The sequence below is a fragment of the Chelonia mydas genome, chromosome 2 (genome assembly GCF_015237465.2).
Source record: "Chelonia mydas isolate rCheMyd1 chromosome 2, rCheMyd1.pri.v2, whole genome shotgun sequence".
NCBI lineage: Eukaryota > Metazoa > Chordata > Testudines > Cheloniidae > Chelonia > Chelonia mydas.
Window position 1 is genome coordinate 40,548,292 of NC_057850.1, and position 11,193 is coordinate 40,559,484.

General features: G+C 43.5%; 1 long non-coding RNA gene across 1 annotated transcript; it reads right to left on the reverse strand.

The window, feature by feature from the left end:
* Positions 1-7,337: 7,337 nt before the first annotated feature.
* Positions 7,338-10,797, reverse strand: LOC122464224. The gene is made up of 3 exons (XR_006288166.1): positions 10,752-10,797; positions 9,914-10,078; positions 7,338-8,316 (listed from the first exon to the last, which is right to left on the reverse strand). It is a non-coding gene; the product is annotated as an uncharacterized LOC122464224 (long non-coding RNA).
* Between the last annotated feature and the right edge of the window lie 396 nt (positions 10,798-11,193).

Here is an 11,193-nt window from a genome sequence, read left to right on the forward strand (position 1 = left end):
GTATCCTCATGGTTTAAAACAAGCCCAGGAAAAACTCCCCAGGAGCAGAGGGGCAGTTCACACCTCATCAGGACATGTATGGGAGTGGGGCAAGTCCAGCCTTACAGGAACAAAGGACACTGGCCTAGGCAGCAACAAAGAATCTGCTGGACTCTTGAGTGAGTCACCCCCTTTCCTTGGTGAGTTTGGGACTACAATGAGGTAATGCAATACAATGAGGGAAGAAAGAACATGATAAGAGGGAGAGACATTTGCCATGCTCTTTGTCTTCCACTTCCATCTACAGACACCACCACCGAGTGACTGAAGCGCTGATCAAAGGGGAGAGCCTGGCTGAAGGGCAACCAGCCACCCTGTGGTGAGAAGCCTCTAAGTTTGTAAGGGCACTGAAAGTGTTAAGATCAGCTTAGAATGCGTTTTGCTTTTATTTCATTTGACCAAATCTGACTTTTTGTGCTTTGACTTATAATCATTGAAAATCTCTCTTTTCTAGTTAATAAATTTGTTTGTTTATTCTACCTGAAGCAGTGTGTTTGGCTTGAAGCATGTCAGAGACTCCCCTTGAGATAACAAGCCTGGTACATATCAATTTTTTTGTTAAATTGACAAACTCATATAAGCTTGCAGCGTCCAGCGGGCAAACTGGACACTGCAAGATGGAGGTTCCTAGGGTTCTGTCTGGGACCGGAGATATTGGCTAGTGTCATTCAGTTGCACAGTCCAAGCAGTGGCTGGCCAAAAGTGCTCACTCATGTAGCTGGGAGCAGCTTACATGCTAGAGGATGTGTGTGAGCAGCCTGGGAGTGGGGGTTCTCACAGCAGAGCAGGGTAAGGCTGGCTCCCAGAGTTGAGGATTGGAGTGACCTAGCAGATCACCAGTCCAGATAACACCAGGGGAATGTCACAGAGGTACTCGCTAATTCCTCAGAATGCGAAGTCATTGTATAATCAGCTACTTTGTTGATTAACTCAGCCTATGAATCTTACTGTACAGAACTCCAAAGGAAATGAATTCCCACAAACATAATGTTCTGCTGACTGTGGAATCAAGTGATGTTCTACACTTTGGGGCACAGCACATGTCTTTTGGACAATTCCAGTCTGTTTGGTGGCTGGATTTTGTGTTATACTGCCTGAACTCTCTGTGATGGGTTGGATCACAGAAACCCCCTAGGAGCTGCCACCTGATGTGCCAAGACCACTTCTGCTCCTGCTTTCCTGCCCTGGCAGCTTAGGACTTCAGTGCCCTGCCTGGTTTGAGCCAGATCCGCTAGCCTGCTGCAAACCCAGACACAGGTCTGAACCATGTCCTCTAACAGCTGTTGGCTTAACTGAAAGCAGGTTACAGAAGTGTTCCTGTCCTTGACACTCAGATGCCTAACTCCCAGTGGGGTCCAAACCCTGAATAAATCTGTTTTACCCTGTATAAAGCTTATACAGGGTAAACTCATAAATTGTTCGCTCTCCATAACACTGATAGAGAGGTATGCACAGCTGTTTCTTCCCCGTCCCCAAGTATTAATACATACTCTGGGTTAATTAATAAGTAAAAAGTGATTTTATTAAATACAGAAAGTAGGATTTAAGTGGTTCTAAGTAGTAACAGACAGAACAAAGTGAATTACCAAGCAAAATAAAATAAAACATGCAAGTCTAAGTCTAGTACAGTAATAAAACTGAACACAGGTAAAATCTCACCCTTAGAGATGTTTCAATAAGTTTCTTTCACAGAACGGACACCTTTCTAGTCTGGGCACAATTCTTTCCCCTGGTACAGCCTTGTTCCAGCTCAGGTGGTAGCTAGGGGATTTCTCATGATGGCTCTCCTCCTTGTTCTGTTCCACCCCCTTATATAGCTTTGGCACAAGGCGGGAATCTTTTGTCTCTCTGGGTCCCCCCTCCACCGTGCCCTAAATGGAAAAGCACCAGGTTTAAGATGGATTTCAGTACCAGGTGACATGGTCACATTTCCTGCGAGACCCCAAGCCTTCATTCCTGACTCACAGGAAGGCCTGCCTGAAAACAGAGCCATCCACAGTCAATTGTCCTGGTTGATGGGAGCATCAAGATTGCAAACGACCATTAATGGCCCACACTTTGCATAACTACAATAGGCCCTCAGAATTATATTTCATATTTCTAGTTTCAGATACAAGAGTGATACATTTATACAAATAGGATGACCATACTCAGTAGATTATAAGCTTTGCAATGATACCTTACAAGAGACCTTTTGCATGAAGCATATTTTAGTTACATTATATTCACACTCATCAGCATACTTTCATAAAATCATATAGAGTGCGTCACACTCTCCTTTACTATATGCTTCACAGGGAAAACCATTAGAGTCACATTAAAGCATTAAGCCAGAGCTTCACTTCCCTCCTACTGGCTCCTTTCTATTATTCCAGAGACACTAAACAGATGGAAAGATGGTATAACTAGTTACTTGAGGTTCACCAGGGGTGGCATCAGCAGTAAGAATGTGAGATGCCAGCCTTTCCCTCTGATGGTGGATCACAAAGAAAATGAGGATCCGTTAACTAGTCCTGATTCACTTGCTGTCAAAGAGGCAGCGTTTCCCCCTGACTTTTGCCAACAACTGCTATGGAAGCAGCTCTGGAAGTTGCATGGCTTCTGCACTGACCCACTTAAAAGCAAAGGTAGTTTCTTACTGCAGCTCTAGAAAATAGCAACAAAGCTAAATGAACTCCGATAAGCCTCTTCTACGCAGCCACTAAATAGTGCTGAACTCGCTCCAGCTGGGTTAGACGGTAGGGCCTTGGGACAAGACTAGGCAGTGCTTCCCAAGAGACTGCAGAAATGCCTGCCTGAGTGCATTCCAGGACTCTGGTGCTATGCTACTCACTGACGCCAAAACACGAGTAGAGTTCAACATACTGGGAAGGGGGAAGTGATACAGTAAAGGGACATTTGCCTACTGGACATTCACACTAGTGGATGGGGAACCAAGCTAACAGACTATTCACAACGTTACTATGGAGGAGTGTTTTATTTATCATTCCATATCTATACCAAGGCTGGATTTTCCCAAGTTGATGCTGTGTTCCATTTTTTTCCTGATATAATTTTTTCTTGTTTCATACACAGACTCAGTGCATGTGAATGGAACAATATTGCTCATTAAGGCTGCCCAGAAAGGGCAGTTAGTGATCCCAGAAACTGAGTTGGGCCACAAGTCGGTCCAGTTATTTGTCTAGAGAGACTCTTGATATATTGAATCTGGTCCTTTTTGATGTTAACAGCTGACAGAAGGGTCACACATACACATGGTAAGAACCACATAAATTCAAACTACAAAAAAAAGATGATACATTATATTTATTATTAATACATATTCTAGGATCATCAGAACAGTCAAAGCAAAATGGTATTGCTAAATTCATGCGTCTCTCTCACATTTCATGGCCAAATTTTCAAATATAGGATTTTAAATTAGGTATTCGGGTGCCTTAATAGGAACTTAGATGGCTAGCTTTTGGGGTGAACCATTTGAAAAAAAGAGAAAATTTCATCCACGTTTTTAAATTTGTGGGGAAAATGACAAAGTTTTTTAAAAATCATATTAATGCTTTGGGGCAGGGACTTTCTATTCTGTGGAGTCACCGCTTTTATGGACAGAAGAGATCATTAGATCACCTAGCCTGACCTCCTGAATTAGATGGGCCAGAGAATTTTATTTCGATATCCTTGTCCTGAGCCCAATTATTGTATATGTAACTTATTATGTTAGTATAGTACTTATCACGCAGTCCTTATTGGGACCTTTATATCTTACCATCATAAAAGTAGCAAAAAGCACTAACAAACAAACAAATAGTTTCTGTGAAGCCAAACAAACATTTTTTGGTTTAGTCACTTATTACTGGACATGAGCCCAAGCAACAAAGTTTGGAGCTGGATCTCAATTTCTGCACATTCAAAGGAGTTTGCATTCAGATTTTTGACTTGTTTTTCCATACACAAAGAGCAACCATTTACTTTCAGTCAAAATTGTCATGTTTCAATTTAAGGTAAATGCAGCGATAAGAAAGAAAAAAGCTCAATAAGAGAGCAGAGTAACTTAGTGTGAGAGAGCTCTGAAAAGGGGAGAGGAAGGATGGCCCAGTATTTAGGAAACTGGCCTAGAACTTGTGAGAATTAGGTTCCATTCCCTGCTCCACCATGCACTTGTTGTGTAACTTTGGGCAAGTCACTTTCTCTGTGCCTCGGTTCCCCAGTTGAAAAATGGGGATAATAGCACTTACGTACCTCACATGGTGTTGTGAGGATAAATACATTAAAGATTGTAAGGTGCTCAGATGCTACAGTAAGATGCACCATAGAATTACTTGAGATAGTTAGAAAACAAAATGGCTGCTGTCCTGGCATCACAGTAAAATGCTTAAAAAATTAAGGTGAAGCAAAGACCCTGTTTCTACATAAACAACAGAGTGGTCCTATTACAGAGATAGGTTAAGGATCTGAACTTCCGCAAATGGGAATGTTTTGATCTGGGGCTTTGTTTCATGCCCATCACTACATATAATATTTAGGCAAGGACAAATCTGAATTAGTATGTACCAGAGAGAGAAGGAGGCTGGCAATGAGGATAGATAGATAGTTAGATTTAACTCCCCTTCTCCCTTCGAGTTCATTGTGAACATAATATTATACAAGCACATACCATATTTTGTTTTACATACACAATAACTGATACCTTGGCCTGGTTAGCTGCTAGCTGCAGTCAATTGTTATCTTGTTCTGGGGCGGGGAAATAGTTACTAATTAGCCTGCAGCTTACAGAAAAAAAGTTATTACACAGTTATCCCACACTAGAAGTCCAGGAACATGGATTGTGTCTTGTATGTCATTAGACTGGTAGTTCTTAAGCTACCCGATGCTCGGACTGGTGCCCATACCAAAAAGAGAAAGCTTTGCAGCATGATGTATTTTTCATTTGGAACACAGTTTCAGATAATTACTGAGGGTCATGCCAATGCCAGTGTATTTTTATTTAGATGCTCCTTGTAATTCAAGGCCTTCAAAAAAGCCACGCATGTCTTTATTTCTATTTTTCCTGCTTTGTCTCAGTTTTCCTTTATTTAAGTTCTTCCCACCACCCCTCTGGTGAAATCAGTGTGATGTTTAGCCTCTGGCTCAGAAAATGAGTGGGAGCATCCCCTTCACCGCCACTGCTGATTCAGTGAATCATCTATCGGGCGTGCTACTCCTACTGCTGTATGAATGATGCAATGGAAGCATCCTCCTCCTTTTCAGATTCTTAACACTTCCCACATCTGGGGCAGACACACCCTGGGGCCTGGGAAGCTGCAGTGTTTCCCAGCAGCAAGTCTCCACAAGGGCAGCCCTGCAGCACCACCACCACCATGATGCAGGCCCACCACCCATCTTGTTCATGCATTCACATAGCGAAGATATTACCAAATACAGTCAAGAAAGCCAGACAGTGAGGAGTCAAGCCTCCCACCCTGATCAGCCTTTATGTAATTTGAGGTCAATTACTGTAAACTATCAATTTTTCAGGAATGATATTAATTCAACTGCTGTATAAACCGAGCCCCTTGTTTCTTTGCAGTTACAATGCACAAGATTTCAAACACAAGTAATCCTAGATTTTTCTCTCCAGTGTTTTCCTTTTTCTTTTCTCCCAGAATTAATGGTTTCCAGCTGTGTATTCTTTGGATATGTTTCCTCACCAGCTTTTTCCATAATATGGTGCTGGCCCACTTCCAAGCCCCAGATGTGCTATTTATTTACTCTGAAGCATCTGGCCTCCGACATGGTCCTGTCACTGCAACGTGGCAAACTGATGAAAAACTCAGCCTGGCAGCCAGTTATCAGGCAGTACTATACTGGCAAGCAATGAGAACATTTCAAAGGAGAAAGGAAAAGGGGAGTGGGATGGAAATGAGGAGGGAGCAGAGTTCATGTTTTTCTATGCTGTACTTTCTAAGGTTGCAGATGATTAGTGACATTCAAATTGGAAGCTAGGGATTCCACTCTTTTGTAAACAGAACCATGCAGACATTAAACCCCACAGAAACAGATCAGCCTGGCTGCTGGCCCTTAAACATCCTCTCTTATAGTCTCCATGCGGCTTCACGGTAAAGCTGTATGCAATCCATTTCATGTTGTTGTACGTGTTATGTAAGATCATGCATTTTTAAAGACCTTTGAAAGGACTGCGGCCCCTGGAGTAAATTAAGAATGGTGTGTTAACCTTCCCGCTGAAGGTTGGACAATGTAAGAAAGGCCCTTTGGGATAAATATTTTCCATTAGCGTTTTATATATCAGGCTGCAAATATCCTTTTTACTATCACAGCATAATAACAATTCCCTTGTTTTGTTTTAAAAGGCAAAATACAGGGAAAAAAACCTCCAAAATACTCTCTAAAATGAAAATTCCAAGATGGCAATTACAGTAAGTATAAATAATTGTTTAAATGATAGCACCTCTGCTTTGGCTTACATGGTATTGCCTTAAAGCCAAGAATCTGAAATTGTATAAGCTGCAAGATGGCCCTGAAGAGACAGATGTTGAAGCAGGTGTCAGTGGTTTTTTTAAGAAATGGAAGGAATCAGCCACAGGTGTTGAAGGCCAAGAAGTCAAAAGTTTATTAAACCCTGCATAGGAGAAAGAAGCCTGTCATTTACGCTTCAGAGCTGGAAGGGTGTGTGCTTGGGTGCTTTACAACTGTAGTAGGAAGCCAGGCAGGAGGGGCTGGGAAAATTCTAAGCAGAAGTTCTGCAGTGAAGCAGAGAGAGAGAGAGAGAGAGAGAAAGGCCTTAAGGAGAATATCGTTTTCCTTATTCTAATCACGTTTCTTGCTCAGTGTTGGAAGAAAGCAATTCGTTCTGTGATTCTTTACTATCTGTCATATGGTGAGAGAAGTATTTCCAGTTTTGTCCTTTCCTTCATGCCCCCATCATTAATCTGTCTCCAAAGATGCTTCAGGCTAGAGAAAAGGTGCATGTACTCCTCCAGCAATACAGCTCTCTAGCTTAAGATCTGGTCTACACTACAGATCTATATCAGTGTGCCTATGGATTTTTCACACTCCTGTGCCATGTTGTTATTCTGACCTAATCCCGCCCCCCGTGTAGACAGTGCTATGTCTCCCACAGACATAGCTATCGCCTCTTGGGGACAAGGATTAACCATGCCAACAGGAGAGCTTTCTCCCAGCAGCTTAGTGCGTCCTCATTAAAATGCTACAGTTAGGCAGCTGCACTGATGCAGTGTTTTAAGTGTCGACATGCAGTGTTCTACCCATCAGCCTCAAGTCACTCCCTCTTCTGTGTCCTGTTTGCTATGAATGTGGCCATATTGTGTATGCAAGGACATATACTGTAACTTTTAATTTTCCTGGAGCAACATTAGTTATGTCAAAAGTTGAGGGAAAGTTTTCAGCACTTTGGTTCACGAGATTTTGTACCCGCAATATTAATTTTTTCCACAGATGTTTCAGCTGGAAGTGTTTCTTACCGAAACATCCACACACACTCAAAAAAGCCACAATTGCTCAAAAATTCACACCTGCAGGGGAGTTTACAAAGGGAGGAAAAAGAGGAAGGGGTGAGCCCCTAAAGGCAGGAGGGCATGTTAGATTGAGCCCAGCGCTGGGAGCTAGGCAGATTTTGTGTAACTGATTCTCTCACACATTTTTTAGTTTTGGTTTTGCTGGAGCGGGGGACAAATAATTCACCCACCTCCAGCTAGAACTTTCTAGAAGTGCCCAAGGCATGTGACCCAAAGGGCCACGCTCTGACACTGCTGCCCTGCAGACACGAGGCCTGACTCGAGTGCCACGGCCCTGTTAGATCCTCTTCTTACAAAGGGTAGTGCAGTTCCAGAGCATGGGACATCCACAGACCTCAGACATGCCCCTTCCTTTGAGGCACAGTCTGAGATTCTTCCCCTTTATTAGATATGACTATACATGGCAGTGGGCTCACTGGAGCCTAATTTCTGGGAGGAAGATGATGCCTTCACTTAGTCCCTTCAGGGGAGAATGGGATTTCCCTAGCTAAGTGATGATCGGGGACAGTGCAGGGCTGAGTGGTCATGGTGTCAGGATACCAGCTGCTATCTCCCAAATGTATTTTTTCCACAATTAAAAGTTTGAAATAGGAAGAAGGGAGTTTGCAATCAAAATAAGTCAAGCAACCAAGCACCACAGCTCTGGAGAAGCTCTGCCTTTTCTCCTTCTTTCCATCATTCCTTGGGAGGAAGGTGCCATGTTCAGGAAGCAGGGGGGCTCTTAAACTCATCTAGTGCAAAGAGAAGGCTGGAAAAGAGTGGAATATTTTGTCTTCGGGAGGTCTCTGGCTCACCAGTAAGTCTACCAGTTTTTCATTACTTCCATGGCCAATATTGCAAGAGGCCAACTCTGGATGTGGCAGGTTAGAGGTCAGTGGCATGAGTGGAGCTTCCCCGTAACAAATTATCCACTGAAATGTTTCTATGGGTATGGGAACTGTGCCTTTCCTATGTTAAAACAGGGCCCAATACCTCAGTCATCACAACAGCTATTCCCAGGGGTCACAAATTATTTTATGAATTAAACACAATCGCAGTCTTCCTTTGCTGTAGGAGAGCTGTTTGATGTTTTGTCAAGCAACCTTTCAAGCTGTGCATTCAATATCTGTGGGAAATACAAGTAGCACTTATGGGATTGCTTACACTTGGCTTTCCCCTGTAGAAGAACAATAGCTATTTGCTTTTCCATTCACTCTGGTTCTGATCTATTGCTACAATAAAATGGCATAGCAGCATAAAAAAATTACATATTCAAATACATTTATTTGTATCGTAAGTCTTGAGAACTGAACTATGCTCACGAAAACTTAATAGATCAGCCAGTCTTTCATCTGGACCCAAATGAAAGGGAATCTTTCCTTCGCTGTCCATTTTCTTTTTGTCAAGAATCACTAAAGCAAATTTAAACAGATTTTTTAAATGGGCATAGGACCTCCTGGGTTATCAAGTCCCCTGCTACCACAGGCAAATATCAACTATCTTAGTTCCTCTTCAGAAATAGAGTGAGTGAAATTAAATCCTCTGTTCCTAGATAAAGGGCAACAAATTATCATTATGAGCAAGGTAATGGTTATTTATGCCAGTGAATTAGCAAACCTCTTTATACACCGTGTGACATCAATATGGGTGTATTACTCTGTCCAGCTAATTGGCTTTAATGCAGATGATGTGTCAGAAAGCTGGGAAGGTGAAACTCACCCCCCTAAACCCAAAGCCAGAGCACAAAGGGGCAGGTGTTACTCCATCCTAGGGGAGGGAGAAATGGCCCTGGCCCCCAGTGTGCTGGATTTACATGCCCCTTGCCACGCCCCTTCACCGTTGTCAGCAATAGCCCATGTGGATCTCGGACTAGATCTGACATGATGCTGAGCCTTCTGGACCTGATCCAGCAAAGCACTTAAGCATGTGAGAAGTCCTATTGAAGTCAATGGTACTATTCATATGCTTCAAAAAATAAAGCACATGTTTAAGTGCTTAGCTGGATCAGGGCCAGAGTACAGCTCTCCTCCACAGCAGACAGGGTATATACAGGCACCCTTCCTGCATGTCTCCTGCACAGTTGGGGCTTGAGTGGCAGGAGAGCCCATGCAGGTCCTCTGCATCACAGGTTAGCATCACAGGTGACTATTGACATATGCACACTTTAGGAAATCTCCATTAACTGTATTACACCTTGCTGGTAAATGAAAATGGTACAAAGTTACAAACCAAATCAATCAAATTAAACAAATGCTCATCTGGCCTAGAATTGTGTATAGATGTTCTAACAAAGTGGTCATTAGTAATATCATTTGAGGCCATCATTCTATTGCAGCCAGAAAGGATTTGGGTTTTTATTACATTACCTCTTCATGGCTTGATTCGGTTTGGGGATAGGATGCTGTTGGCACAAGCCAAAATGTATGGTTCCCAGTGGTGGAAAATCTCCCCGGAGGTGGGTGGCATTGTTCTAAGGTTTCTTTGACTCTTCTAGGAAGCTTGAAGCCAGTTAGCACAGCTAATCATGATTGCTGTTCAGGGATATATAATCAGAATGACTGGGGAATGTCTGATTCAGCACAACTCCTGTGCATGCTCCACCAAGCAGAGGTCTCCAGTGCAATTTAAAGCTGACTTCTCCTCACACAGTCCCTGGGGTGCAAACATTGCCTGCCTTCTCCAAGGGGTGAATTCAAATGGCATAAAGGGAGGCAAATTTTACCCCCTACTCTACCACAGGTGAGTTACTTTATATACCGTTGCAGAGCTCTGACCTTGTCCCCGTGGGTCCCGCACTTCTAGGTGGTTTATGCTAGCCTCAGTGGCTCACTGCAACCCTCCACATAGCCCTTCTCTCTCTAGGGCCAGGGTTACAGTCTACCAAGCCCTTTTCATCATAAGCCAGCAAGGAGGTTGGTGAGAGAACTCCCACAGTCTCTGTTGTCCCTAGGGGCTTATTTCAGAATAGTTTAGCCTCCTGTCCTAACAGGGGCCTGTCTTCCCCTTCCAGGAGGTGTTTCTGTAGTGGCAGGTTAGGGGGGAACCCGGGCCCGCCCTCTATCCCGGGTTCCGGTCCAGGGACCCTAATGGTAGCAGCTGTTGGCAGCCGACCTTTCGCTGCCAGAGTTGCTACATCTCCCTGGGCCACTTTCCCAAGGCTCTCCCGCTTTTCTCTTCTTCACCCTTACCTTAGGGCTCCCTTACTGATGGCTTGAGGGTGTCTTCATTAACAAGCTCTTCAGCCACACTTTTTCCTTTTCCTTTCGCTCCCAGGCTTTCCTCAGCCTGACTGGAGTGAGCCCTTTTATAGTATCAGAAGGGCCTTAATTAGACTCAGGTGTTCACATTACCTTAATGGCCTCACCTGACTTTTTACAGGTTAATTGGAGTCAGGTGTTCTCATTAGCCTGGAGCAGCCCTTGCTCCGGTCAGTCAGGGAACAGAAAACTGCGAATCCAGTGGCCAGTATATCTGCCTTTGGCTACTCTGCTGTACCCAACTGGCCTGGGTCTATCATAATACATAAGCCTTTTCATTGAGTTTCTTTTTGATGGGTGTATGCTCAGACACCATCTGTTCTCAGGGATTTCACCACTTCCTCTCATGTGGGTATAGAACTCACGAGGGTATAGAACTCACTGCCCCC